This window comes from Engystomops pustulosus, chromosome 9 (genome assembly GCF_040894005.1).
Source record: "Engystomops pustulosus chromosome 9, aEngPut4.maternal, whole genome shotgun sequence".
Classification (NCBI taxonomy): domain Eukaryota; kingdom Metazoa; phylum Chordata; class Amphibia; order Anura; family Leptodactylidae; genus Engystomops; species Engystomops pustulosus.
The window spans coordinates 69,006,376-69,028,265 of NC_092419.1; the positions used below are offsets into that span (position 1 = coordinate 69,006,376).

A 21,890-nucleotide genomic window follows, 5' to 3' on the forward strand; every position below is an offset into this window, starting at 1 on the left:
TAAAAGAAGGTTCAAACTGAACAGCTGCTGTCAACGGCCATTCTAAGCTGAATGTGCCTGCTCTCGTCAGATCGCAGCAGCAATGCAGCTTAAGGCTTGGCAAGTACCAGCATGGGAGACTGGCTGAGAATCCTAAGTTCCGTTGACCTTTTTGAACCTGAAAATTGTGTTAGTTTCTCTATGAGATAGTAAAAGAAGGTTCAAATTGAACAGCTGCTGTCAACGGCCATTCTAAGCTGAATGTGCTTGCTCTCGTCAGATCGCAGCAGCAATGCAGCTTAAGGCTTGGCAAGTACCAGCATGGGAGACTGGCTGGGAATCCCAAGTTCTGTTGACCTTTTTGAACCTGAAAATTGTTAGTTTCTCTGTCAAAGATGGTAAAAGAAGGTTCAAATTGAACAGCTGCTGTCAAGGGCCATTCTAAGCTGAATGTGCCTGCTCTCGTCAGATTGCAGCAGCAATGCAGCTAAAGGCTTGGCAAGTACCAGCATGGGAGACTGGCTGGGAATCCCAAGTTTCGTTGACCTTTTTGAACCTGAAAATTGTGTTAGTTTCTCTATGAGATAGTAAAAGAAGGTTCAAATTGAACAGCTGCTGTCAACGGCCATTCTAAGCTGAATGTGCGTGCTCTTGTCGGATCACAGCAGCGATGCGGCTTAAGGCTTGGCAAGTACCAGCATGGGAGACTGGCTGCGAATCCCAAGTTCTGTTGACCTTTTTGAACCTGAAAATTGTTAGTTTCTCTGTCAAAGATGGTAAAAGAAGGTTCAAATTGAACAGCTGCTGTCAACGGCCATTCTAAGCTGAATGTGCCTGCTCTCGTCAGATCGCAGCAGCAATGCAGCTTAAGGCTTGGCAAGTACCAGCATGGGAGACTGGCTGGGAATCCCAAGTTCCGTTGACCTTTTTGAACCTGAAAATTGTGTTAGTTTCTCTATGAGATAGTAAAAGAAGGTTCAAATTGAACAGCTGCTGTCAACGGCCATTCTAAGCTGAATGTGCCTGCTCTCGTCAGATCGCAGCAGCAATGCAGCTTAAGGCTTGGCAAGTAACAGCATGGGAGACTGGCTGGGAATCCCAAGTTCCGTTGACCTTTTTGAACCTGAACATTGTGTTAGTTTCTCTATGAGATAGTAAAAGAAGGTTCAAATTGAACAGCTGCTGTCAACGGCCATTCTAAGCTGAATGTGCGTGCTCTCGTCAGATCGCAGCAGCAATGCAGCTTAAGGCTTGGCAAGTACCAGCATGGGAGACTGGCTGGGAATCCCAAGTTCCGTTAACCTTTTTGAACCTGAAAATTGTGTTAGTTTCTCTATGAGATAGTAAAAGAAGGTTCAAATTGAACAGCTGCTGTCAACGGCCATTCTAAGCTGAATGTGCCTGCTCTCGTCAGATCGCAGCAGCAATGCAGCTTAAGGCTTGGCAAGTACCAGCATGGGAGACTGGCTGGGAATACCAAGTTCCGTTGACCTTTTTGAACCTGAAAATTGTGTTAGTTTCTCTATGAGATAGTAAAAGAAGGTTCAAACTGAACAGCTGCTGTCAACGGCCATTCTAAGCTGAATGTGCCTGCTCTCGTCAGATCGCAGCAGCAATGCAGCTTAAGGCTTGGCAAGTACCAGCATGGGAGACTGGCTGGGAATCCCAAGTTCTGTTGACCTTTTTGAACCTGAAAATTGTTAGTTTCTCTGTCAAAGATGGTAAAAGAAGGTTCAAATTGAACAACTGCTGTCAACGGCCATTCTAAGCTGAATGTGCCTGCTCTCGTCAGATCGCAGCAGCAATGCAGCTTAAGGCTTGGCATGTACCAGCATGGGAGACTGGCTGGGAATCCCAAGTTTCGTTGACCTTTTGAACCTGAAAATTGTGTTAGTTTCTCTATGAGATAGTAAAAGAAGGTTCAAATTGAACAGCTGTTGTCAACGGCCATTCTAAGCTGAATGTGCGTGCTCTTGTCGGATCACAGCAGTGATGCGGCTTAAGGCTTGGCAAGTACCAGCATGGGAGACTGGCTGCGAATCCCAAGTTCCGTTGACCTTTTTGAACCTGAAAATTGTGTTAGTTTCTCTATGAGATAGTAAAAGAAGGTTCAAACTGAACAGCTGCTGTCAACGGCCATTCTAAGCTGAATGTGCCTGCTCTCGTCAGATCGCAGCAGCAATGCAGCTTAAGGCTTGGCAAGTACCAGCATGGGAGACTGGCTGGGAATCCCAAGTTCCGTTGACCTTTTTGAACCTGAAAATTGTGTTAGTTTCTCTATGAGATAGTAAAAGAAGGTTCAAATTGAACAGCTGCTGTCAATGGCCATTCTAAGCTGAATGTGCCTGCTCTCGTCAGATCGCAGCAGCAATGCAGCTTAAGGCTTGGCAAGTACCAGCATGGGAGACTGGCTGGGAATCCCAAGTTCCGTTGACCTTTTTGAACCTGAAAATTGTGTTAGTTTCTCTATGAGATAGTAAAAGAAGGTTCAAATTGAACAGCTGCTGTCAACGGCCATTCTAAGCTGAATGTGCCTGCTCTCGTCAGATCGCAGCAGCAATGCAGCTTAAGGCTTGGCAAGTACCAGCATGGGAGACTGGCTGGGAATCCCAAGTTCCGTTGACCTTTTTGAACCTGAAAATTGTGTTAGTTTCTCTATGAGATAGTAAAAGAAGGTTCAAATTGAACAGCTGCTGTCAACGGCCATTCTAAGCTGAATGTGCCTGCTCTTGTCAGATCGCAGCAGCTTAAGGCTTGGCAAGTACCAGCATGGGAGACTGGCTGGGAATCCCAAGTTCCGTTTAACTTTTTGAACCTGAAAATTGTGTTAGTTTCTCTATGAGATAGTAAAAGAAGGTTCAAATTGAACAGCTGCTGTCAACGGCCATTCTAAGCTGAATGTGCCTGCTCTCATCAGATCGCAGCAGCAATGCAGCTTAAGGCTTGGCAAGTACCAGCATGGGAGACTGGCTGGGAATCCCAAGTTCCGTTGACCTTTTTGAACCTGAAAATTGTGTTAGTTTCTCTATGAGATAGTAAAAGAAGGTTCAAATTGAACAGCTGCTGTCAACGGCCATTCTAAGCTGAATGTGCCTGCTCTCGTCAGATCGCAGCAGCAATGCAGCTTAAGGCTTGGCAAGTACCAGCATGGGAGACTGGCTGGGAATCCCAAGTTCCGTTGACCTTTTTGAACCTGAAAATTGTGTTAGTTTCTCTATGAGATAGTAAAAGAAGGTTCAAATTGAACAGCTGCTGTCAATGGCCATTCTAAGCTGAATGTGCCTGCTCTCGTCAGATCGCAGCAGCAATGCAGCTTAAGGCTTGGCAAGTACCAGCATGGGAGACTGGCTGGGAATCCCAAGTTCCGTTGACCTTTTTGAACCTGAAAATTGTGTTAGTTTCTCTATGAGATAGTAAAAGAAGGTTCAAATTGAACAGCTGCTGTCAACGGCCATTCTAAGCTGAATGTGCCTGCTCTCGTCAGATCGCAGCAGCAATGCAGCTTAAGGCTTGGCAAGTACCAGCATGGGAGACTGGCTGGGAATCCCAAGTTCCGTTGACCTTTTTGAACCTGAAAATTGTGTTAGTTTCTCTATGAGATAGTAAAAGAAGGTTCAAATTGAACAGCTGCTGTCAACGGCCATTCTAAGCTGAATGTGCCTGCTCTTGTCAGATCGCAGCAGCTTAAGGCTTGGCAAGTACCAGCATGGGAGACTGGCTGGGAATCCCAAGTTCCGTTTAACTTTTTGAACCTGAAAATTGTGTTAGTTTCTCTATGAGATAGTAAAAGAAGGTTCAAATTGAACAGCTGCTGTCAACGGCCATTCTAAGCTGAATGTGCCTGCTCTCATCAGATCGCAGCAGCAATGCAGCTTAAGGCTTGGCAAGTACCAGCATGGGAGACTGGCTGGGAATCCCAAGTTCCGTTGACCTTTTTGAACCTGAAAATTGTGTTAGTTTCTCTATGAGATAGTAAAAGAAGGTTCAAATTGAACAGCTGCTGTCAACGGCCATTCTAAGCTGAATGTGCCTGCTCTCGTCAGATCGCAGCAGCAATGCAGCTTAAGGCTTGGCAAGTACCAGCATGGGAGACTGGCTGGGAATCCCAAGTTCCGTTGACCTTTTTGAACCTGAAAATTGTGTTAGTTTCTCTATGAGATAGTAAAAGAAGGTTCAAACTGAACAGCTGCTGTCAACGGCCATTCTAAGCTGAATGTGCCTGCTCTCGTCAGATCGCAGCAGCAATGCAGCTTAAGGCTTGGCAAGTAACAGCATGGGAGACTGGCTGGGAATCCCAAGTTCCGTTGACCTTTTTGAACCTGAAAATTGTGTTAGTTTCTCTATGAGATAGTAAAAGAAGGTTCAAATTGAACAGCTGCTGTCAACGGCCATTCTAAGCTGAATGTGCCTGCTCTCGTCAGATCGCAGCAGCAATGCAGCTTAAGGCTTGGCAAGTACCAGCATGGGAGACTGGCTGGGAATCCCAAGTTCCGTTAACCTTTTTGAACCTGAAAATTGTGTTAGTTTCTCTATGAGATAGTAAAAGAAGGTTCAAATTGAACAGCTGCTGTCAACGGCCATTCTAAGCTGAATGTGCCTGCTCTCGTCAGATCGCAGCAGCAATGCAGCTTAAGGCTTGGCAAGTACCAGCATGGGAGACTGGCTGGGAATCCCAAGTTCTGTTGACCTTTTTGAACCTGAAAATTGTGTTAGTTTCTCTATGAGATAGTAAAAGAAGGTTCAAATTGAACAGCTGCTGTCAACGGCCATTCTAAGCTGAATGTGCTTGCTCTCGTCAGATCGCAGCAGCAATGCAGCTTAAGGCTTGGCAAGTACCAGCATGGGAGACTGGCTGGGAATCCCAAGTTCTGTTGACCTTTTTGAACCTGAAAATTGTTAGTTTCTCTGTCAAAGATGGTAAAAGAAGGTTCAAATTGAACAGCTGCTGTCAACGGCCATTCTAAGCTGAATGTGCCTGCTCTCGTCAGATCGCAGCAGCAATGCAGCTTAAGGCTTGGCAAGTACCAGCATGGGAGACTGGCTGGGAATCCCAAGTTCCGTTAACCTTTTTGAACCTGAAAATTGTGTTAGTTTCTCTATGAGATAGTAAAAGAAGGTTCAAATTGAACAGCGGCTGTCAACGGCAATTCTAAGCTGAATGTGCCTGCTCTCGTCAGATCGCAGCAGCAATGCAGCTTAAGGCTTGGCAAGTACCAGCATGGGAGACTGGCTGGGAATCCCAAGTTCCGTTGACCTTTTTGAACCTGAAAATTGTGTTAGTTTCTCTATGAGATAGTAAAAGAAGGTTCAAATTGAACAGCTGCTGTCAACGGCCATTCTAAGCTGAATGTGCCTGCTCTCGTCAGATCGCAGCAGCAATGCAGCTTAAGGCTTGGCAAGTACCAGCATGGGAGACTGGCTGGGAATCCCAAGTTCCGTTGAACTTTTTGAACCTGAAAATTGTGTTAGTTTCTCTATGAGATAGTAAAAGAAGGTTCAAATTGAACAGCTGCTGTCAACGGCCATTCTAAGCTGAATGTGCCTGCTCTCGTCAGATCGCAGCAGCAATGCAGCTTAAGGCTTGGCAAGTACCAGCATGGGAGACTGGCTGGGAATCCCAAGTTCTGTTGACCTTTTTGAACCTGAAAATTGTGTTAGTTTCTCTATGAGATAGTAAAAGAAGGTTCAAACTGAACAGCTGCTATCAACGGCCATTCTAAGCTGAATGTGCCTGCTCTCGTCAGATCGCAGCAGCAATGCAGCTTAAGGCTTGGCAAGTACCAGCATGGGAGACTGGCTGGGAATCCCAAGTTCCGTTGACCTTTTTGAACCTGAAAATTGTGTTAGTTTCTCTATGAGATAGTAAAAGAAGGTTCAAATTGAACAGCTGCTGTCAACGGCCATTCTAAGCTGAATGTGCCTGCTCTCGTCAGATCGCAGCAGCAATGCAGCTTAAGGCTTGGCAAGTACCAGCATGGGAGACTGGCTGGGAATCCCAAGTTCTGTTGACCTTTTTGAACCTGAAAATTGTGTTAGTTTTTCTATGAGATAGTAAAAGAAGGTTCAAATTGAACAGCTGCTGTCAACGGCCATTCTAAGCTGAATGTGCCTGCTCTCGTCAGATCGCAGCAGCAATGCAGATTAAGGCTTGGCAAGTACCAGTATGGGAGACTGGCTGGGAATCCCAAGTTCTGTTGACCTTTTTGAACCTGAAAATTGTTAGTTTCTCTGTCAAAGATGGTAAAAGAAGGTTCAAATTGAACAGCTGCTGTCAACGGCCATTCTAAGCTGAATGTGCCTGCTCTCGTCAGATCGCAGCAGCAATGCAGCTTAAGGCTTGGCAAGTACCAGCATGGGAGACTCGCTGGGAATCCCAAGTTCCGTTAACCTTTTTGAACCTGAAAATTGTGTTAGTTTCTCTATGAGATAGTAAAAGAAGGTTCAAATTGAACAGCTGCTGTCAACGGCCATTCTAAGCTGAATGTGCCTGCTCTCGTCACATCGCAGCAGCAATGCAGCTTAAGGTTTGGCAAGTACCAGCATGGGAGACTGGCTGGGAATACCAAGTTCCGTTGACCTTTTTGAACCTGAAAATTGTGTTAGTTTCTCTATGAGATAGTAAAAGAAGGTTCAAACTGAACAGCTGCTGTCAACGGCCATTCTAAGCTGAATGTGCCTGCTCTCGTCAGATCGCAGCAGCAATGCAGCTTAAGGCTTGGCAAGTACCAGCATGGGAGACTGGCTGAGAATCCTAAGTTCCGTTGACCTTTTTGAACCTGAAAATTGTGTTAGTTTCTCTATGAGATAGTAAAAGAAGGTTCAAATTGAACAGCTGCTGTCAACGGCCATTCTAAGCTGAATGTGCTTGCTCTCGTCAGATCGCAGCAGCAATGCAGCTTAAGGCTTGGCAAGTACCAGCATGGGAGACTGGCTGGGAATCCCAAGTTCTGTTGACCTTTTTGAACCTGAAAATTGTTAGTTTCTCTGTCAAAGATGGTAAAAGAAGGTTCAAATTGAACAGCTGCTGTCAAGGGCCATTCTAAGCTGAATGTGCCTGCTCTCGTCAGATTGCAGCAGCAATGCAGCTAAAGGCTTGGCAAGTACCAGCATGGGAGACTGGCTGGGAATCCCAAGTTTCGTTGACCTTTTTGAACCTGAAAATTGTGTTAGTTTCTCTATGAGATAGTAAAAGAAGGTTCAAATTGAACAGCTGCTGTCAACGGCCATTCTAAGCTGAATGTGCGTGCTCTTGTCGGATCACAGCAGCGATGCGGCTTAAGGCTTGGCAAGTACCAGCATGGGAGACTGGCTGCGAATCCCAAGTTCTGTTGACCTTTTTGAACCTGAAAATTGTTAGTTTCTCTGTCAAAGATGGTAAAAGAAGGTTCAAATTGAACAGCTGCTGTCAACGGCCATTCTAAGCTGAATGTGCCTGCTCTCGTCAGATCGCAGCAGCAATGCAGCTTAAGGCTTGGCAAGTACCAGCATGGGAGACTGGCTGGGAATCCCAAGTTCCGTTGACCTTTTTGAACCTGAAAATTGTGTTAGTTTCTCTATGAGATAGTAAAAGAAGGTTCAAACTGAACAGCTGCTGTCAACGGCCATTCTAAGCTGAATGTGCCTGCTCTCGTCAGATCGCAGCAGCAATGCAGCTTAAGGCTTGGCAAGTAACAGCATGGGAGACTGGCTGGGAATCCCAAGTTCTGTTGACCTTTTTGAACCTGAACATTGTGTTAGTTTCTCTATGAGATAGTAAAAGAAGGTTCAAATTGAACAGCTGCTGTCAACGGCCATTCTAAGCTGAATGTGCGTGCTCTCGTCAGATCGCAGCAGCAATGCAGCTTAAGGCTTGGCAAGTACCAGCATGGGAGACTGGCTGGGAATCCCAAGTTCCGTTAACCTTTTTGAACCTGAAAATTGTGTTAGTTTCTCTATGAGATAGTAAAAGAAGGTTCAAATTGAACAGCTGCTGTCAACGGCCATTCTAAGCTGAATGTGCCTGCTCTCGTCAGATCGCAGCAGCAATGCAGCTTAAGGCTTGGCAAGTACCAGCATGGGAGACTGGCTGGGAATACCAAGTTCCGTTGACCTTTTTGAACCTGAAAATTGTGTTAGTTTCTCTATGAGATAGTAAAAGAAGGTTCAAACTGAACAGCTGCTGTCAACGGCCATTCTAAGCTGAATGTGCCTGCTCTCGTCAGATCGCAGCAGCAATGCAGCTTAAGGCTTGGCAAGTACCAGCATGGGAGACTGGCTGGGAATCCCAAGTTCCGTTGACCTTTTTGAACCTGAAAATTGTGTTAGTTTCTCTATGAGATAGTAAAAGAAGGTTCAAATTGAACAGCTGCTGTCAACGGCCATTCTAAGCTGAATGTGCTTGCTCTCGTCAGATCGCAGCAGCAATGAAGCTTAAGGCTTGGCAAGTACCAGCATGGGAGACTGGCTGGGAATCCCAAGTTCTGTTGACCTTTTTGAACCTGAAAATTGTTAGTTTCGCTGTCAAAGATGGTAAAAGAAGGTTCAAATTGAACAGCTGCTGTCAACGGCCATTCTAAGCTGAATGTGCCTGCTCTCGTCAGATCGCAGCAGCAATGCAGCTTAAGGCTTGGCAAGTACCAGCATGGGAGACTGGCTGGGAATCCCAAGTTTCGTTGACCTTTTTGAACCTGAAAATTGCGTTAGTTTCTCTATGAGATAGTAAAAGAAGGTTCAAATTGAACAGCTGTTGTCAACGGCCATTCTAAGCTGAATGTGCGTGCTCTTGTCGGATCACAGCAGCGATGCGGCTTAAGGCTTGGCAAGTACCAGCATGGGAGACTGGCTGCGAATCCCAAGTTCCGTTGACCTTTTTGAACCTGAAAATTGTGTTAGTTTCTCTATGAGATAGTAAAAGAAGGTTCAAACTGAACAGCTGCTGTCAACGGCCATTCTAAGCTGAATGTGCCTGCTCTCGTCAGATCGCAGCAGCAATGCAGCTTAAGGCTTGGCAAGTACCAGCATGGGAGACTGGCTGGGAATCCCAAGTTCCGTTGACCTTTTTGAACCTGAAAATTGTGTTAGTTTCTCTATGAGATAGTAAAAGAAGGTTCAAACTGAACAGCTGCTGTCAACGGCCATTCTAAGCTGAATGTGCCTGCTCTCGTCAGATCGCAGCAGCAATGCAGCTTAAGGCTTGGCAAGTACCAGCATGGGAGACTGGCTGGGAATCCCAAGTTTCGTTGACCTTTTTGAACCTGAAAATTGCGTTAGTTTCTCTATGAGATAGTAAAAGAAGGTTCAAATTGAACAGCTGTTGTCAACGGCCATTCTAAGCTGAATGTGCGTGCTCTTGTCGGATCACAGCAGCGATGCGGCTTAAGGCTTGGCAAGTACCAGCATGGGAGACTGGCTGCGAATCCCAAGTTCCGTTGACCTTTTTGAACCTGAAAATTGTGTTAGTTTCTCTATGAGATAGTAAAAGAAGGTTCAAACTGAACAGCTGCTGTCAACGGCCATTCTAAGCTGAATGTGCCTGCTCTCGTCAGATCGCAGAAGCAATGCAGCTTAAGGCTTGGCAAGTACCAGCATGGGAGACTGGCTGGGAATCCCAAGTTCCGTTGACCTTTTTGAACCTGAAAATTGTTAGTTTCTCTGTCAAAGATGGTAAAAGAAGGTTCAAATTGAACAGCTGCTGTCAACGGCCATTCTAAGCTGAATGTGCCTGCTCTTGTCAGATCGCAGCAGCTTAAGGCTTGGCAAGTACCAGCATGGGAGACTGGCTGGGAATCCCAAGTTCCGTTGACCTTTTTGAACCTGAAAATTGTGTTAATTTCTCTATGAGATAGTAAAAGAAGGTTCAAATTGAACAGCTGCTGTCAACGGCCATTCTAAGCTGAATGTGCGTGCTCTTGTCGGATCACAGCAGCGATGCGGCTTAAGGCTTGGCAAGTACCAGCATGGGAGACTGGCTGTGAATCCCAAGTTCCGTTGACCTTTTTGAACCTGAAAATTGTGTTAGTTTCTCTATGAGATAGTAAAAGAAGGTTCAAACTGAACAGCTGCTGTCAACGGCCATTCTAAGCTGAATGTGCCTGCTCTCGTCAGATCGCAGCAGCAATGCAGCTTAAGGCTTGGCAAGTACTAGCATGGGAGACTGGCTGGGAATCCCAAGTTCTGTTGACCTTTTTGAACCTGAAAATTGTGTTAGTTTCTCTATGAGATAGTAAAAGAAGGTTCAAATTGAACAGCTGCTGTCAACGGCCATTCTAAGCTGAATGTGCCTGCTCTTGTCAGATCGCAGCAGCTTAAGGCTTGGCAAGTACCAGCATGGGAGACTGGCTGGGAATCCCAAGTTCCGTTGACCTTTTTGAACCTGAAAATTGTGTTAGTTTCTCTATGAGATAGTAAAAGAAGGTTCAAATTGAACAGCTGCTGTCAACGGCCATTCTAAGCTGAATGTGCCTGCTCTCATTAGATCGCAGCAGCAATGCAGCTTAAGGCTTGGCAAGTACCAGCATGGGAGACTGGCTGGGAATCCCAAGTTCCGTTGACCTTTTTGAACCTGAAAATTGTGTTAGTTTCTCTATGAGATAGTAAAAGAAGGTTCAAATTGAACAGCTGCTGTCAACGGCCATTCTAAGCTGAATGTGCCTGCTCTCGTCAGATCGCAGCAGCAATGCAGCTTAAGGCTTGGCAAGTACCAGCATGGGAGACTGGCTGGGAATCCCAAGTTCCGTTGACCTTTTTGAACCTGAAAATTGTGTTAGTTTCTCTATGAGATAGTAAAAGAAGGTTCAAACTGAACAGCTGCTGTCAACGGCCATTCTAAGCTGAATGTGCCTGCTCTCGTCAGATCGCAGCAGCAATGCAGCTTAAGGCTTGGCAAGTACCAGCATGGGAGACTGGCTGGGAATACCAAGTTCCGTTGACCTTTTTGAACCTGAAAATTGTGTTAGTTTCTCTATGAGATAGTAAAAGAAGGTTCAAACTGAACAGCTGCTGTCAACGGCCATTCTAAGCTGAATGTGCCTGCTCTCGTCAGATCGCAGCAGCAATGCAGCTTAAGGCTTGGCAAGTACCAGCATGGGAGACTGGCTGGGAATCCCAAGTTCCGTTGACCTTTTTGAACCTGAAAATTGTGTTAGTTTCTCTATGAGATAGTAAAAGAAGGTTCAAATTGAACAGCTGCTGTCAACGGCCATTCTAAGCTGAATGTGCCTGCTCTCGTCAGATCGCAGCAGCAATGCAGCTTAAGGCTTGGCAAGTACCAGCATGGGAGACTGGCTGAGAATCCCAAGTTCCGTTGACCTTTTTGAACCTGAAAATTGTGTTAGTTTCTCTATGAGATAGTAAAAGAAGGTTCAAATTGAACAGCTGCTGTCAACGGCCATTCTAAACTGAACGTGCTTGCTCTCATCAGATCGCAGCAGCAATGCAGCTTAAGGCTTGGCAAGTACCAGCATGGGAGACTGGCTGGCAATCCCAAGTTCTGTTGACCTTTTTGAACCTGAAAATTGTTAGTTTCTCTGTCAAAGATGGTAAAAGAAGGTTCAAATTGAACAGCTGCTGTCAACGGCCATTCTAAGCTGAATGTGCCTGCTCTCGTCAGATCGCAGCAGCAATGCAGCTTAAGGCTTGGCAAGTACCAGCATGGGAGACTGGCTGTGAATCCTAAGTTCCGTTGACCTTTTTGAACCTGAAAATTGTGTTAGTTTCTCTATGAGATAGTAAAAGAAGGTTCAAACTGAACAGCTGCTGTCAACGGCCATTCTAAGCTGAATGTGCCTGCTCTCGTCAGATCGCAGCAGCAATGCAGCTTAAGGCTTGGCAAGTACCAGCATGGGAGACTGGCTGGGAATCCCAAGTTCTGTTGACTTTTTTGAACCTGAAAATTTTGTTAGTTTCTCTATGAGATAGTAAAAGAAGGTTCAAATTGAACAGCTGCTGTCAACGGCCATTCTAAGCTGAATGTGCCTGCTCTTGTCAGATCGCAGCAGCTTAAGGCTTGGCAAGTACCAGCATGGGAGACTGGCTGGGAATCCCAAGTTCCGTTGACCTTTTTGAACCTGAAAATTGTGTTAGTTTCTCTATGAGATAGTAAAAGAAGGTTCAAATTGAACAGCTGCTGTCAACGGCCATTCTAAGCTGAATGTGCCTGCTCTCATCAGATCGCAGCAGCAATGCAGCTTAAGGCTTGGCAAGTACCAGCATGGGAGACTGGCTGGGAATCCCAACTTCCGTTGACCTTTTTGAACCTGAAAATTGTGTTAGTTTCTCTATGAGATAGTAAAAGAAGGTTCAAACTGAACAGCTGCTGTCAACGGCCATTCTAAGCTGAATGTGCCTGCTCTCGTCAGATCGCAGCAGCAATGCAGCTTAAGGCTTGGCAAGTACCAGCATGGGAGACTGGCTGGGAATCCCAAGTTCCGTTGACCTTTTTGAACCTGAAAATTGTGTTAGTTTCTCTATGAGATAGTAAAAGAAGGTTCAAATTGAACAGCTGCTGTCAACGGCCATTCTAAGCTGAATGTGCCTGCTCTCGTCAGATCGCAGCAGCAATGCAGCTTAAGGCTTGGCAAGTACCAGCATGGGAGACTGGCTGGGAATCCCAAGTTCTGTTGACCTTTTTGAACCTGAAAATTGTGTTAGTTTTTCTATGAGATAGTAAAAGAAGGTTCAAATTGAACAGCTGCTGTCAACGGCCATTCTAAGCTGAATGTGCCTGCTCTCGTCAGATCGCAGCAGCAATGCAGATTAAGGCTTGGCAAGTACCAGCATGGGAGACTGGCTGGGAATCCCAAGTTCTGTTGACCTTTTTGAACCTGAAAATTGTTAGTTTCTCTGTCAAAGATGGTAAAAGAAGGTTCAAATTGAACAGCTGTTGTCAACGGCCATTCTAAGCTGAATGTGCCTGCTCTCGTCAGATCGCAGCAGCAATGCAGCTTAAGGCTTGGCAAGTACCAGCATGGGAGACTGGCTGGGAATCCCAAGTTCCGTTAACCTTTTTGAACCTGAAAATTGTGTTAGTTTCTCTATGAGATAGTAAAAGAAGGTTCAAATTGAACAGCTGCTGTCAACGGCCATTCTAAGCTGAATGTGCCTGCTCTCGTCAGATCGCAGCAGCAATGCAGCTTAAGGCTTGGCAAGTACCAGCATGGGAGACTGGCTGGGAATCCCAAGTTCTGTTGACCTTTTTGAACCTGAAAATTGTGTTAGTTTCTCTATGAGATAGTAAAAGAAGGTTCAAACTGAACAGCTGCTGTCAACGGCCATTCTAAGCTGAATGTGCCTGCTCTCGTCAGATCGCAGCAGCAATGCAGCTTAAGGCTTGGCAAGTACCAGCATGGGAGACTGGCTGAGAATCCCAAGTTCCGTTGACCTTTTTGAACCTGAAAATTGTGTTAGTTTCTCTATGAGATAGTAAAAGAAGGTTCAAATTGAACAGCTGCTGTCAACGGCCATTCTAAGCTGAATGTGCTTGCTCTCGTCAGATCGCAGCAGCAATGCAGCTTAAGGCTTGGCCAGTACCAGCATGGGAGACTGGCTGGGAATCCCAAGTTCTGTTGACCTTTTTGAACCTGAAAATTGTTAGTTTCTCTGTCAAAGATGGTAAAAGAAGGTTCAAATTGAACAGCTGCTGTCAACGGCCATTCTAAGCTGAATGTGCCTGCTCTCGTCAGATCGCAGCAGCAATGCAGCTTAAGGCTTGGCAAGTACCAGCATGGGAGACTGGCTGGGAATCCCAAGTTCTGTTGACCTTTTTGAACCTGAAAATTGTTAGTTTCTCTGTCAAAGATGGTAAAAGAAGGTTCAAATTGAACAGCTGCTGTCAACGGCCATTCTAAGCTGAATGTGCCTGCTCTCGTCAGATCGCAGCAGCAATGCAGCTTAAGGCTTGGCATGTACCAGCATGGGAGACTGGCTGGGAATCCCAAGTTTCGTTGACCTTTTTGAACCTGAAAATTGTGTTAGTTTCTCTATGAGATAGTAAAAGAAGGTTCAAATTGAACAGCTGTTGTCAACGGCCATTCTAAGCTGAATGTGCGTGCTCTTGTCGGATCACAGCAGCGATGCGGCTTAAGGCTTGGCAAGTACCAGCATGGGAGACTGGCTGCGAATCCCAAGTTCCGTTGACCTTTTTGAACCTGAAAATTGTGTTAGTTTCTCTATGAGATAGTAAAAGAAGGTTCAAACTGAACAGCTGCTGTCAACGGCCATTCTAAGCTGAATGTGCCTGCTCTCGTCAGATCGCAGCAGCAATGCAGCTTAAGGCTTGGCAAGTACCAGCATGGGAGACTGGCTGGGAATCCCAAGTTCCGTTGACCTTTTTGAACCTGAAAATTGTGTTAGTTTCTCTATGAGATAGTAAAAGAAGGTTCAAATTGAACAGCTGCTGTCAACGGCCATTCTAAGCTGAATGTGCCTGCTCTCGTCAGATCGCAGCAGCAATGCAGCTTAAGGCTTGGCAAGTACCAGCATGGGAGACTGGCTGGGAATCCCAAGTTCCGTTGACCTTTTTGAACCTGAAAATTGTGTTAGTTTCTCTATGAGATAGTAAAAGAAGGTTCAAATTGAACAGCTGCTGTCAACGGCCATTCTAAGCTGAATGTGCCTGCTCTCGTCAGATCGCAGCAGCAATGCAGCTTAAGGCTTGGCAAGTACCAGCATGGGAGACTGGCTGGGAATCCCAAGTTCCGTTGACCTTTTTGAACCTGAAAATTGTGTTAGTTTCTCTATGAGATAGTAAAAGAAGGTTCAAATTGAACAGCTGCTGTCAACGGCCATTCTAAGCTGAATGTGCCTGCTCTTGTCAGATCGCAGCAGCTTAAGGCTTGGCAAGTACCAGCATGGGAGACTGGCTGGGAATCCCAAGTTCCGTTGACCTTTTTGAACCTGAAAATTGTGTTAGTTTCTCTATGAGATAGTAAAAGAAGGTTCAAATTGAACAGCTGCTGTCAACGGCCATTCTAAGCTGAATGTGCCTGCTCTCATCAGATCGCAGCAGCAATGCAGCTTAAGGCTTGGCAAGTACCAGCATGGGAGACTGGCTGGGAATCCCAAGTTCCGTTGACCTTTTTGAACCTGAAAATTGTGTTAGTTTCTCTATGAGATAGTAAAAGAAGGTTCAAATTGAACAGCTGCTGTCAACGGCCATTCTAAGCTGAATGTGCCTGCTCTCGTCAGATCGCAGCAGCAATGCAGCTTAAGGCTTGGCAAGTACCAGCATGGGAGACTGGCTGGGAATCCCAAGTTCCGTTGACCTTTTTGAACCTGAAAATTGTGTTAGTTTCTCTATGAGATAGTAAAAGAAGGTTCAAACTGAACAGCTGCTGTCAACGGCCATTCTAAGCTGAATGTGCCTGCTCTCGTCAGATCGCAGCAGCAATGCAGCTTAAGGCTTGGCAAGTAACAGCATGGGAGACTGGCTGGGAATCCCAAGTTCCGTTGACCTTTTTGAACCTGAAAATTGTGTTAGTTTCTCTATGAGATAGTAAAAGATGGTTCAAATTGAACAGCTGCTGTCAACGGCCATTCTAAGCTGAATGTGCCTGCTCTCGTCAGATTGCAGCAGCAATGCAGCTTAAGGCTTGGCAAGTACCAGCATGGGAGACTGGCTGGGAATCCCAAGTTCCGTTAACCTTTTTGAACCTGAAAATTGTGTTAGTTTCTCTATGAGATAGTAAAAGAAGGTTCAAATTGAACAGCTGCTGTCAACGGCCATTCTAAGCTGAATGTGCCTGCTCTCGTCAGATCGCAGCAGCAATGCAGCTTAAGGCTTGGCAAGTACCAGCATGGGAGACTGGCTGGTAATCCCAAGTTCTGTTGACCTTTTTGAACCTGAAAATTGTGTTAGTTTCTCTATGAGATAGTAAAAGAAGGTTCAAACTGAACAGCTGCTGTCAACGGCCATTCTAAGCTGAATGTGCCTGCTCTCGTCAGATCGCAGCAGCAATGCAGCTTAAGGCTTGGCAAGTACCAGCATGGGAGACTGGCTGAGAATCCCAAGTTCCGTTGACCTTTTTGAACCTGAAAATTGTGTTAGTTTCTCTATGAGATAGTAAAAGAAGGTTCAAATTGAACAGCTGCTGTCAACGGCCATTCTAAGCTGAATGTGCTTGCTCTCGTCAGATCGCAGCAGCAATGCAGCTTAAGGCTTGGCAAGTACCAGCATGGGAGACTGGCTGGGAATCCCAAGTTCTGTTGACCTTTTTGAACCTGAAAATTGTTAGTTTCTCTGTCAAAGATGGTAAAAGAAGGTTCAAATTGAACAGCTGCTGTCAACGGCCATTCTAAGCTGAATGTGCCTGCTCTCGTCAGATCGCAGCAGCAATGCAGCTTAAGGCTTGGCAAGTACCAGCATGGGAGACTGGCTGGGAATCCCAAGTTCTGTTGACCTTTTTGAACCTGAAAATTGTTAGTTTCTCTGTCAAAGATGGTAAAAGAAGGTTCAAATTGAACAGCTGCTGTCAACGGCCATTCTAAGCTGAATGTGCCTGCTCTCGTCAGATCGCAGCAGCAATGCAGCTTAAGGCTTGGCATGTACCAGCATGGGAGACTGGCTGGGAATCCCAAGTTTCGTTGACCTTTTGAACCTGAAAATTGTGTTAGTTTCTCTATGAGATAGTAAAAGAAGGTTCAAATTGAACAGCTGTTGTCAACGGCCATTCTAAGCTGAATGTGCGTGCTCTTGTCGGATCACAGCAGCGATGCGGCTTAAGGCTTGGCAAGTACCAGCATGGGAGACTGGCTGCGAATCCCAAGTTCCGTTGACCTTTTTGAACCTGAAAATTGTGTTAGTTTCTCTATGAGATAGTAAAAGAAGGTTCAAATTGAACAGCTGCTGTCAACGGCCATTCTAAGCTGAATGTGCCTGCTCTTGTCAGATCGCAGCAGCTTAAGGCTTGGCAAGTACCAGCATGGGAGACTGGCTGGGAATCCCAAGTTCTGTTGACCTTTTTGAACCTGAAAATTGTGTTAGTTTCTCTATGAGATAGTAAAAGAAGGTTCAAATTGAACAGCTGCTGTCAACGGCCATTCTAAGCTGAATGTGCTTGCTCTCGTCAGATCGCAGCAGCAATGCAGCTTAAGGCTTGGCAAGTACCAGCATGGGAGACTGGCTGGGAATCCCAAGTTCTGTTGACCTTTTTGAACCTGAAAATTGTTAGTTTCTCTGTCAAAGATGGTAAAAGAAGGTTCAAATTGAACAGCTGCTGTCAACGGCCATTCTAAGCTGAATGTGCCTGCTCTCGTCAGATCGCAGCAGCAATGCAGCTTAAGGCTTGGCAAGTACCAGCATGGGAGACTGGCTGGGAATCCCAAGTTCCGTTAACCTTTTTGAACCTGAAAATTGTGTTAGTTTCTCTATGAGATAGTAAAAGAAGGTTCAAATTGAACAGCGGCTGTCAACGGCAATTCTAAGCTGAATGTGCCTGCTCTCGTCAGATCGCAGCAGCAATGCAGCTTAAGGCTTGGCAAGTACCAGCATGGGAGACTGGCTGGGAATCCCAAGTTCCGTTGACCTTTTTGAACCTGAAAATTGTGTTAGTTTCTCTATGAGATAGTAAAAGAAGGTTCAAATTGAACAGCTGCTGTCAACGGCCATTCTAAGCTGAATGTGCCTGCTCTCGTCAGATCGCAGCAGCAATGCAGCTTAAGGCTTGGCAAGTACCAGCATGGGAGACTGGCTGGGAATCCCAAGTTCCGTTGAACTTTTTGAACCTGAAAATTGTGTTAGTTTCTCTATGAGATAGTAAAAGAAGGTTCAAATTGAACAGCTGCTGTCAACGGCCATTCTAAGCTGAATGTGCCTGCTCTCGTCAGATCGCAGCAGCAATGCAGCTTAAGGCTTGGCAAGTACCAGCATGGGAGACTGGCTGGGAATCCCAAGTTCTGTTGACCTTTTTGAACCTGAAAATTGTGTTAGTTTCTCTATGAGATAGTAAAAGAAGGTTCAAACTGAACAGCTGCTATCAACGGCCATTCTAAGCTGAATGTGCCTGCTCTCGTCAGATCGCAGCAGCAATGCAGCTTAAGGCTTGGCAAGTACCAGCATGGGAGACTGGCTGGGAATCCCAAGTTCCGTTGACCTTTTTGAACCTGAAAATTGTGTTAGTTTCTCTATGAGATAGTAAAAGAAGGTTCAAATTGAACAGCTGCTGTCAACGGCCATTCTAAGCTGAATGTGCCTGCTCTCGTCAGATCGCAGCAGCAATGCAGCTTAAGGCTTGGCAAGTACCAGCATGGGAGACTGGCTGGGAATCCCAAGTTCTGTTGACCTTTTTGAACCTGAAAATTGTGTTAGTTTTTCTATGAGATAGTAAAAGAAGGTTCAAATTGAACAGCTGCTGTCAACGGCCATTCTAAGCTGAATGTGCCTGCTCTCGTCAGATCGCAGCAGCAATGCAGATTAAGGCTTGGCAAGTACCAGCATGGGAGACTGGCTGGGAATCCCAAGTTCTGTTGACCTTTTTGAACCTGAAAATTGTTAGTTTCTCTGTCAAAGATGGTAAAAGAAGGTTCAAATTGAACAGCTGCTGTCAACGGCCATTCTAAGCTGAATGTGCCTGCTCTCGTCAGATCGCAGCAGCAATGCAGCTTAAGGCTTGGCAAGTACCAGCATGGGAGACTCGCTGGGAATCCCAAGTTCCGTTAACCTTTTTGAACCTGAAAATTGTGTTAGTTTCTCTATGAGATAGTAAAAGAAGGTTCAAATTGAACAGCTGCTGTCAACGGCCATTCTAAGCTGAATGTGCCTGCTCTCGTCACATCGCAGCAGCAATGCAGCTTAAGGTTTGGCAAGTACCAGCATGGGAGACTGGCTGGGAATACCAAGTTCCGTTGACCTTTTTGAACCTGAAAATTGTGTTAGTTTCTCTATGAGATAGTAAAAGAAGGTTCAAACTGAACAGCTGCTGTCAACGGCCATTCTAAGCTGAATGTGCCTGCTCTCGTCAGATCGCAGCAGCAATGCAGCTTAAGGCTTGGCAAGTACCAGCATGGGAGACTGGCTGAGAATCCTAAGTTCCGTTGACCTTTTTGAACCTGAAAATTGTGTTAGTTTCTCTATGAGATAGTAAAAGAAGGTTCAAATTGAACAGCTGCTGTCAACGGCCATTCTAAGCTGAATGTGCTTGCTCTCGTCAGATCGCAGCAGCAATGCAGCTTAAGGCTTGGCAAGTACCAGCATGGGAGACTGGCTGGGAATCCCAAGTTCTGTTGACCTTTTTGAACCTGAAAATTGTTAGTTTCTCTGTCAAAGATGGTAAAAGAAGGTTCAAATTGAACAGCTGCTGTCAAGGGCCATTCTAAGCTGAATGTGCCTGCTCTCGTCAGATTGCAGCAGCAATGCAGCTAAAGGCTTGGCAAGTACCAGCATGGGAGACTGGCTGGGAATCCCAAGTTTCGTTGACCTTTTTGAACCTGAAAATTGTGTTAGTTTCTCTATGAGATAGTAAAAGAAGGTTCAAATTGAACAGCTGCTGTCAACGGCCATTCTAAGCTGAATGTGCGTGCTCTTGTCGGATCACAGCAGCGATGCGGCTTAAGGCTTGGCAAGTACCAGCATGGGAGACTGGCTGCGAATCCCAAGTTCTGTTGACCTTTTTGAACCTGAAAATTGTTAGTTTCTCTGTCAAAGATGGTAAAAGAAGGTTCAAATTGAACAGCTGCTGTCAACGGCCATTCTAAGCTGAATGTGCCTGCTCTCGTCAGATCGCAGCAGCAATGCAGCTTAAGGCTTGGCAAGTACCAGCATGGGAGACTGGCTGGGAATCCCAAGTTCCGTTGACCTTTTTGAACCTGAAAATTGTGTTAGTTTCTCTATGAGATAGTAAAAGAAGGTTCAAATTGAACAGCTGCTGTCAACGGCCATTCTAAGCTGAATGTGCCTGCTCTCGTCAGATCGCAGCAGCAATGCAGCTTAAGGCTTGGCAAGTAACAGCATGGGAGACTGGCTGGGAATCCCAAGTTCCGTTGACCTTTTTGAACCTGAACATTGTGTTAGTTTCTCTATGAGATAGTAAAAGAAGGTTCAAATTGAACAGCTGCTGTCAACGGCCATTCTAAGCTGAATGTGCGTGCTCTCGTCAGATCGCAGCAGCAATGCAGCTTAAGGCTTGGCAAGTACCAGCATGGGAGACTGGCTGGGAATCCCAAGTTCCGTTAACCTTTTTGAACCTGAAAATTGTGTTAGTTTCTCTATGAGATAGTAAAAGAAGGTTCAAATTGAACAGCTGCTGTCAACGGCCATTCTAAGCTGAATGTGCCTGCTCTCGTCAGATCGCAGCAGCAATGCAGCTTAAGGCTTGGCAAGTACCAGCATGGGAGACTGGCTGGGAATACCAAGTTCCGTTGACCTTTTTGAACCTGAAAATTGTGTTAGTTTCTCTATGAGATAGTAAAAGAAGGTTCAAATTGAACAGCTGCTGTCAACGGCCATTCTAAGCTGAATGTGCGTGCTCTTGTCGGATCACAGCAGCGATGCGGCTTAAGGCTTGGCAAGTACCAGCATGGGAGACTGGCTGCGAATCCCAAGTTCTGTTGACCTTTTTGAACCTGAAAATTGTTAGTTTCTCTGTCAAAGATGGTAAAAGAAGGTTCAAATTGAACAGCTGCTGTCAACGGCCATTCTAAGCTGAATGTGCCTGCTCTCGTCAGATCGCAGCAGCAATGCAGCTTAAGGCTTGGCAAGTACCAGCATGGGAGACTGGCTGGGAATCCCAAGTTCCGTTGACCTTTTTGAACCTGAAAATTGTGTTAGTTTCTCTATGAGATAGTAAAAGAAGGTTCAAATTGAACAGCTGCTGTCAACGGCCATTCTAAGCTGAATGTGCCTGCTCTCGTCAGATCGCAGCAGCAATGCAGCTTAAGGCTTGGCAAGTAACAGCATGGGAGACTGGCTGGGAATCCCAAGTTCCGTTGACCTTTTTGAACCTGAACATTGTGTTAGTTTCTCTATGAGATAGTAAAAGAAGGTTCAAATTGAACAGCTGCTGTCAACGGCCATTCTAAGCTGAATGTGCGTGCTCTCGTCAGATCGCAGCAGCAATGCAGCTTAAGGCTTGGCAAGTACCAGCATGGGAGACTGGCTGGGAATCCCAAGTTCCGTTAACCTTTTTGAACCTGAAAATTGTGTTAGTTTCTCTATGAGATAGTAAAAGAAGGTTCAAATTGAACAGCTGCTGTCAACGGCCATTCTAAGCTGAATGTGCCTGCTCTCGTCAGATCGCAGCAGCAATGCAGCTTAAGGCTTGGCAAGTACCAGCATGGGAGACTGGCTGGGAATCCCAAGTTCTGTTTGACCTTTTTGAACCTGAAAATTGTGTTAGTTTCTCTATGAGATAGTAAAAGAAGGTTCAAATTGAACAGCTGCTGTCAACGGCCATTCTAAGCTGAATGTGCCTGCTCTCGTCAGATCGCAGCAGCAATGCAGCTTAAGGCTTGGCAAGTACCAGCATGGGAGACTGGCTGGGAATCCCAAGTTCTGTTGACCTTTTGAACCTGAAAATTGTGTTAGTTTCTCTGTCAAAGATGGTAAAAGAAGGTTCAAATTGAACAAGCTGCTGTCAACGGCCATTCTAAGCTGAATGTGCCTGCTCTCGTCAGATCGCAGCAGCAATGCAGCTTAAGGCTTGGCATGTACCAGCATGGGAGACTGGCTGGGAATCCCAAGTTCCGTTGACCTTTTGAACCTGAAAATTGTGTTAGTTTCTCTATGAGATAGTAAAAGAAGGTTCAAATTGAACAGCTGCTGTCAACGGCCATTCTAAGCTGAATGTGCCTGCTCTGTCAGATCGCAGCAGCAATGCAGCTTAAGGCTTGGCAAGTACCAGCATGGGAGACTGGCTGCGAATCCCAAGTTCCGTTGACCTTTTTTGAACCTGAAAATTGTGTTAGTTTCTCTATGAGATAGTAAAAGAAGGTTCAAACTGAAC

General features: G+C 45.7%; 92 pseudogenes; all 92 read left to right on the forward strand.

Moving 5' to 3' along the window:
* The first annotated feature begins 29 nt into the window (after positions 1-29).
* Positions 30-148, forward strand: LOC140093871 (5S ribosomal RNA; annotated as a pseudogene).
* Positions 149-218: 70 nt separating this feature from the next.
* LOC140085344 (5S ribosomal RNA) lies at positions 219-337 on the forward strand (annotated as a pseudogene).
* Positions 338-785: 448 nt separating this feature from the next.
* Positions 786-904, forward strand: LOC140101638 (5S ribosomal RNA; annotated as a pseudogene).
* Positions 905-974: 70 nt separating this feature from the next.
* Positions 975-1,093, forward strand: LOC140091492 (5S ribosomal RNA; annotated as a pseudogene).
* A 70-nt stretch (positions 1,094-1,163) lies between these two features.
* LOC140095646 (5S ribosomal RNA) lies at positions 1,164-1,282 on the forward strand (annotated as a pseudogene).
* Positions 1,283-1,352: 70 nt separating this feature from the next.
* Positions 1,353-1,471, forward strand: LOC140078984 (5S ribosomal RNA; annotated as a pseudogene).
* Positions 1,472-1,541: 70 nt separating this feature from the next.
* On the forward strand, positions 1,542-1,660 carry LOC140081253 (5S ribosomal RNA; annotated as a pseudogene).
* Positions 1,661-1,730: 70 nt separating this feature from the next.
* Positions 1,731-1,849, forward strand: LOC140090350 (5S ribosomal RNA; annotated as a pseudogene).
* Positions 1,850-2,107: 258 nt separating this feature from the next.
* On the forward strand, positions 2,108-2,226 carry LOC140101639 (5S ribosomal RNA; annotated as a pseudogene).
* Positions 2,227-2,296: 70 nt separating this feature from the next.
* Positions 2,297-2,415, forward strand: LOC140082867 (5S ribosomal RNA; annotated as a pseudogene).
* Positions 2,416-2,485: 70 nt separating this feature from the next.
* LOC140101640 (5S ribosomal RNA) lies at positions 2,486-2,604 on the forward strand (annotated as a pseudogene).
* Positions 2,605-2,855: 251 nt separating this feature from the next.
* On the forward strand, positions 2,856-2,974 carry LOC140092837 (5S ribosomal RNA; annotated as a pseudogene).
* A 70-nt stretch (positions 2,975-3,044) lies between these two features.
* On the forward strand, positions 3,045-3,163 carry LOC140101641 (5S ribosomal RNA; annotated as a pseudogene).
* Positions 3,164-3,233: 70 nt separating this feature from the next.
* Positions 3,234-3,352, forward strand: LOC140082868 (5S ribosomal RNA; annotated as a pseudogene).
* A 70-nt stretch (positions 3,353-3,422) lies between these two features.
* Positions 3,423-3,541, forward strand: LOC140101642 (5S ribosomal RNA; annotated as a pseudogene).
* Positions 3,542-3,792: 251 nt separating this feature from the next.
* LOC140092961 (5S ribosomal RNA) lies at positions 3,793-3,911 on the forward strand (annotated as a pseudogene).
* Positions 3,912-3,981: 70 nt separating this feature from the next.
* On the forward strand, positions 3,982-4,100 carry LOC140101643 (5S ribosomal RNA; annotated as a pseudogene).
* A 70-nt stretch (positions 4,101-4,170) lies between these two features.
* LOC140091493 (5S ribosomal RNA) lies at positions 4,171-4,289 on the forward strand (annotated as a pseudogene).
* A 70-nt stretch (positions 4,290-4,359) lies between these two features.
* Positions 4,360-4,478, forward strand: LOC140086690 (5S ribosomal RNA; annotated as a pseudogene).
* A 70-nt stretch (positions 4,479-4,548) lies between these two features.
* Positions 4,549-4,667, forward strand: LOC140081254 (5S ribosomal RNA; annotated as a pseudogene).
* Positions 4,668-4,737: 70 nt separating this feature from the next.
* Positions 4,738-4,856, forward strand: LOC140085345 (5S ribosomal RNA; annotated as a pseudogene).
* Positions 4,857-4,926: 70 nt separating this feature from the next.
* LOC140086691 (5S ribosomal RNA) lies at positions 4,927-5,045 on the forward strand (annotated as a pseudogene).
* A 70-nt stretch (positions 5,046-5,115) lies between these two features.
* Positions 5,116-5,234, forward strand: LOC140083978 (5S ribosomal RNA; annotated as a pseudogene).
* Positions 5,235-5,304: 70 nt separating this feature from the next.
* On the forward strand, positions 5,305-5,423 carry LOC140087029 (5S ribosomal RNA; annotated as a pseudogene).
* A 70-nt stretch (positions 5,424-5,493) lies between these two features.
* LOC140081255 (5S ribosomal RNA) lies at positions 5,494-5,612 on the forward strand (annotated as a pseudogene).
* A 70-nt stretch (positions 5,613-5,682) lies between these two features.
* LOC140085082 (5S ribosomal RNA) lies at positions 5,683-5,801 on the forward strand (annotated as a pseudogene).
* A 70-nt stretch (positions 5,802-5,871) lies between these two features.
* On the forward strand, positions 5,872-5,990 carry LOC140081256 (5S ribosomal RNA; annotated as a pseudogene).
* Positions 5,991-6,060: 70 nt separating this feature from the next.
* Positions 6,061-6,179, forward strand: LOC140089293 (5S ribosomal RNA; annotated as a pseudogene).
* A 70-nt stretch (positions 6,180-6,249) lies between these two features.
* Positions 6,250-6,368, forward strand: LOC140086714 (5S ribosomal RNA; annotated as a pseudogene).
* A 259-nt stretch (positions 6,369-6,627) lies between these two features.
* On the forward strand, positions 6,628-6,746 carry LOC140093872 (5S ribosomal RNA; annotated as a pseudogene).
* Positions 6,747-6,816: 70 nt separating this feature from the next.
* Positions 6,817-6,935, forward strand: LOC140085347 (5S ribosomal RNA; annotated as a pseudogene).
* Positions 6,936-7,383: 448 nt separating this feature from the next.
* On the forward strand, positions 7,384-7,502 carry LOC140101644 (5S ribosomal RNA; annotated as a pseudogene).
* A 70-nt stretch (positions 7,503-7,572) lies between these two features.
* LOC140092969 (5S ribosomal RNA) lies at positions 7,573-7,691 on the forward strand (annotated as a pseudogene).
* A 70-nt stretch (positions 7,692-7,761) lies between these two features.
* LOC140095647 (5S ribosomal RNA) lies at positions 7,762-7,880 on the forward strand (annotated as a pseudogene).
* A 70-nt stretch (positions 7,881-7,950) lies between these two features.
* Positions 7,951-8,069, forward strand: LOC140078995 (5S ribosomal RNA; annotated as a pseudogene).
* Positions 8,070-8,139: 70 nt separating this feature from the next.
* Positions 8,140-8,258, forward strand: LOC140101645 (5S ribosomal RNA; annotated as a pseudogene).
* A 70-nt stretch (positions 8,259-8,328) lies between these two features.
* LOC140095792 (5S ribosomal RNA) lies at positions 8,329-8,447 on the forward strand (annotated as a pseudogene).
* A 70-nt stretch (positions 8,448-8,517) lies between these two features.
* On the forward strand, positions 8,518-8,636 carry LOC140083504 (5S ribosomal RNA; annotated as a pseudogene).
* Positions 8,637-8,895: 259 nt separating this feature from the next.
* LOC140101647 (5S ribosomal RNA) lies at positions 8,896-9,014 on the forward strand (annotated as a pseudogene).
* Positions 9,015-9,084: 70 nt separating this feature from the next.
* LOC140083505 (5S ribosomal RNA) lies at positions 9,085-9,203 on the forward strand (annotated as a pseudogene).
* A 259-nt stretch (positions 9,204-9,462) lies between these two features.
* LOC140084881 (5S ribosomal RNA) lies at positions 9,463-9,581 on the forward strand (annotated as a pseudogene).
* Positions 9,582-10,021: 440 nt separating this feature from the next.
* LOC140078319 (5S ribosomal RNA) lies at positions 10,022-10,140 on the forward strand (annotated as a pseudogene).
* A 251-nt stretch (positions 10,141-10,391) lies between these two features.
* On the forward strand, positions 10,392-10,510 carry LOC140086449 (5S ribosomal RNA; annotated as a pseudogene).
* Positions 10,511-10,580: 70 nt separating this feature from the next.
* Positions 10,581-10,699, forward strand: LOC140101648 (5S ribosomal RNA; annotated as a pseudogene).
* Positions 10,700-10,769: 70 nt separating this feature from the next.
* LOC140079006 (5S ribosomal RNA) lies at positions 10,770-10,888 on the forward strand (annotated as a pseudogene).
* Positions 10,889-10,958: 70 nt separating this feature from the next.
* On the forward strand, positions 10,959-11,077 carry LOC140101650 (5S ribosomal RNA; annotated as a pseudogene).
* A 70-nt stretch (positions 11,078-11,147) lies between these two features.
* Positions 11,148-11,266, forward strand: LOC140086101 (5S ribosomal RNA; annotated as a pseudogene).
* A 259-nt stretch (positions 11,267-11,525) lies between these two features.
* Positions 11,526-11,644, forward strand: LOC140094198 (5S ribosomal RNA; annotated as a pseudogene).
* A 70-nt stretch (positions 11,645-11,714) lies between these two features.
* On the forward strand, positions 11,715-11,833 carry LOC140082118 (5S ribosomal RNA; annotated as a pseudogene).
* Positions 11,834-12,084: 251 nt separating this feature from the next.
* On the forward strand, positions 12,085-12,203 carry LOC140092153 (5S ribosomal RNA; annotated as a pseudogene).
* Positions 12,204-12,273: 70 nt separating this feature from the next.
* LOC140101651 (5S ribosomal RNA) lies at positions 12,274-12,392 on the forward strand (annotated as a pseudogene).
* A 70-nt stretch (positions 12,393-12,462) lies between these two features.
* On the forward strand, positions 12,463-12,581 carry LOC140081258 (5S ribosomal RNA; annotated as a pseudogene).
* A 70-nt stretch (positions 12,582-12,651) lies between these two features.
* LOC140089372 (5S ribosomal RNA) lies at positions 12,652-12,770 on the forward strand (annotated as a pseudogene).
* Positions 12,771-12,840: 70 nt separating this feature from the next.
* On the forward strand, positions 12,841-12,959 carry LOC140086692 (5S ribosomal RNA; annotated as a pseudogene).
* A 70-nt stretch (positions 12,960-13,029) lies between these two features.
* On the forward strand, positions 13,030-13,148 carry LOC140081259 (5S ribosomal RNA; annotated as a pseudogene).
* A 70-nt stretch (positions 13,149-13,218) lies between these two features.
* Positions 13,219-13,337, forward strand: LOC140086146 (5S ribosomal RNA; annotated as a pseudogene).
* A 70-nt stretch (positions 13,338-13,407) lies between these two features.
* LOC140086744 (5S ribosomal RNA) lies at positions 13,408-13,526 on the forward strand (annotated as a pseudogene).
* A 70-nt stretch (positions 13,527-13,596) lies between these two features.
* Positions 13,597-13,715, forward strand: LOC140081260 (5S ribosomal RNA; annotated as a pseudogene).
* A 70-nt stretch (positions 13,716-13,785) lies between these two features.
* On the forward strand, positions 13,786-13,904 carry LOC140090351 (5S ribosomal RNA; annotated as a pseudogene).
* A 259-nt stretch (positions 13,905-14,163) lies between these two features.
* Positions 14,164-14,282, forward strand: LOC140101652 (5S ribosomal RNA; annotated as a pseudogene).
* Positions 14,283-14,352: 70 nt separating this feature from the next.
* Positions 14,353-14,471, forward strand: LOC140101653 (5S ribosomal RNA; annotated as a pseudogene).
* A 70-nt stretch (positions 14,472-14,541) lies between these two features.
* LOC140101654 (5S ribosomal RNA) lies at positions 14,542-14,660 on the forward strand (annotated as a pseudogene).
* A 251-nt stretch (positions 14,661-14,911) lies between these two features.
* On the forward strand, positions 14,912-15,030 carry LOC140093085 (5S ribosomal RNA; annotated as a pseudogene).
* A 70-nt stretch (positions 15,031-15,100) lies between these two features.
* LOC140101655 (5S ribosomal RNA) lies at positions 15,101-15,219 on the forward strand (annotated as a pseudogene).
* Positions 15,220-15,289: 70 nt separating this feature from the next.
* On the forward strand, positions 15,290-15,408 carry LOC140091419 (5S ribosomal RNA; annotated as a pseudogene).
* A 70-nt stretch (positions 15,409-15,478) lies between these two features.
* Positions 15,479-15,597, forward strand: LOC140095506 (5S ribosomal RNA; annotated as a pseudogene).
* A 70-nt stretch (positions 15,598-15,667) lies between these two features.
* On the forward strand, positions 15,668-15,786 carry LOC140094432 (5S ribosomal RNA; annotated as a pseudogene).
* A 70-nt stretch (positions 15,787-15,856) lies between these two features.
* LOC140086147 (5S ribosomal RNA) lies at positions 15,857-15,975 on the forward strand (annotated as a pseudogene).
* Positions 15,976-16,045: 70 nt separating this feature from the next.
* On the forward strand, positions 16,046-16,164 carry LOC140085348 (5S ribosomal RNA; annotated as a pseudogene).
* Positions 16,165-16,234: 70 nt separating this feature from the next.
* LOC140081261 (5S ribosomal RNA) lies at positions 16,235-16,353 on the forward strand (annotated as a pseudogene).
* Positions 16,354-16,423: 70 nt separating this feature from the next.
* LOC140090352 (5S ribosomal RNA) lies at positions 16,424-16,542 on the forward strand (annotated as a pseudogene).
* Positions 16,543-16,981: 439 nt separating this feature from the next.
* LOC140085350 (5S ribosomal RNA) lies at positions 16,982-17,100 on the forward strand (annotated as a pseudogene).
* A 70-nt stretch (positions 17,101-17,170) lies between these two features.
* Positions 17,171-17,289, forward strand: LOC140086693 (5S ribosomal RNA; annotated as a pseudogene).
* A 70-nt stretch (positions 17,290-17,359) lies between these two features.
* On the forward strand, positions 17,360-17,478 carry LOC140083812 (5S ribosomal RNA; annotated as a pseudogene).
* A 70-nt stretch (positions 17,479-17,548) lies between these two features.
* LOC140087030 (5S ribosomal RNA) lies at positions 17,549-17,667 on the forward strand (annotated as a pseudogene).
* Positions 17,668-17,737: 70 nt separating this feature from the next.
* Positions 17,738-17,856, forward strand: LOC140081262 (5S ribosomal RNA; annotated as a pseudogene).
* A 70-nt stretch (positions 17,857-17,926) lies between these two features.
* On the forward strand, positions 17,927-18,045 carry LOC140085084 (5S ribosomal RNA; annotated as a pseudogene).
* Positions 18,046-18,115: 70 nt separating this feature from the next.
* LOC140081263 (5S ribosomal RNA) lies at positions 18,116-18,234 on the forward strand (annotated as a pseudogene).
* Positions 18,235-18,304: 70 nt separating this feature from the next.
* Positions 18,305-18,423, forward strand: LOC140089373 (5S ribosomal RNA; annotated as a pseudogene).
* A 70-nt stretch (positions 18,424-18,493) lies between these two features.
* On the forward strand, positions 18,494-18,612 carry LOC140086715 (5S ribosomal RNA; annotated as a pseudogene).
* A 259-nt stretch (positions 18,613-18,871) lies between these two features.
* Positions 18,872-18,990, forward strand: LOC140093873 (5S ribosomal RNA; annotated as a pseudogene).
* Positions 18,991-19,060: 70 nt separating this feature from the next.
* Positions 19,061-19,179, forward strand: LOC140085351 (5S ribosomal RNA; annotated as a pseudogene).
* Positions 19,180-19,627: 448 nt separating this feature from the next.
* LOC140101656 (5S ribosomal RNA) lies at positions 19,628-19,746 on the forward strand (annotated as a pseudogene).
* A 70-nt stretch (positions 19,747-19,816) lies between these two features.
* Positions 19,817-19,935, forward strand: LOC140091494 (5S ribosomal RNA; annotated as a pseudogene).
* A 70-nt stretch (positions 19,936-20,005) lies between these two features.
* LOC140095648 (5S ribosomal RNA) lies at positions 20,006-20,124 on the forward strand (annotated as a pseudogene).
* Positions 20,125-20,194: 70 nt separating this feature from the next.
* LOC140079017 (5S ribosomal RNA) lies at positions 20,195-20,313 on the forward strand (annotated as a pseudogene).
* Positions 20,314-20,572: 259 nt separating this feature from the next.
* On the forward strand, positions 20,573-20,691 carry LOC140101658 (5S ribosomal RNA; annotated as a pseudogene).
* Positions 20,692-20,761: 70 nt separating this feature from the next.
* Positions 20,762-20,880, forward strand: LOC140091495 (5S ribosomal RNA; annotated as a pseudogene).
* Positions 20,881-20,950: 70 nt separating this feature from the next.
* Positions 20,951-21,069, forward strand: LOC140095649 (5S ribosomal RNA; annotated as a pseudogene).
* Positions 21,070-21,139: 70 nt separating this feature from the next.
* LOC140098022 (5S ribosomal RNA) lies at positions 21,140-21,258 on the forward strand (annotated as a pseudogene).
* A 71-nt stretch (positions 21,259-21,329) lies between these two features.
* On the forward strand, positions 21,330-21,448 carry LOC140081264 (5S ribosomal RNA; annotated as a pseudogene).
* Positions 21,449-21,520: 72 nt separating this feature from the next.
* Positions 21,521-21,639, forward strand: LOC140084646 (5S ribosomal RNA; annotated as a pseudogene).
* The last annotated feature ends 251 nt before the right edge of the window (positions 21,640-21,890 follow it).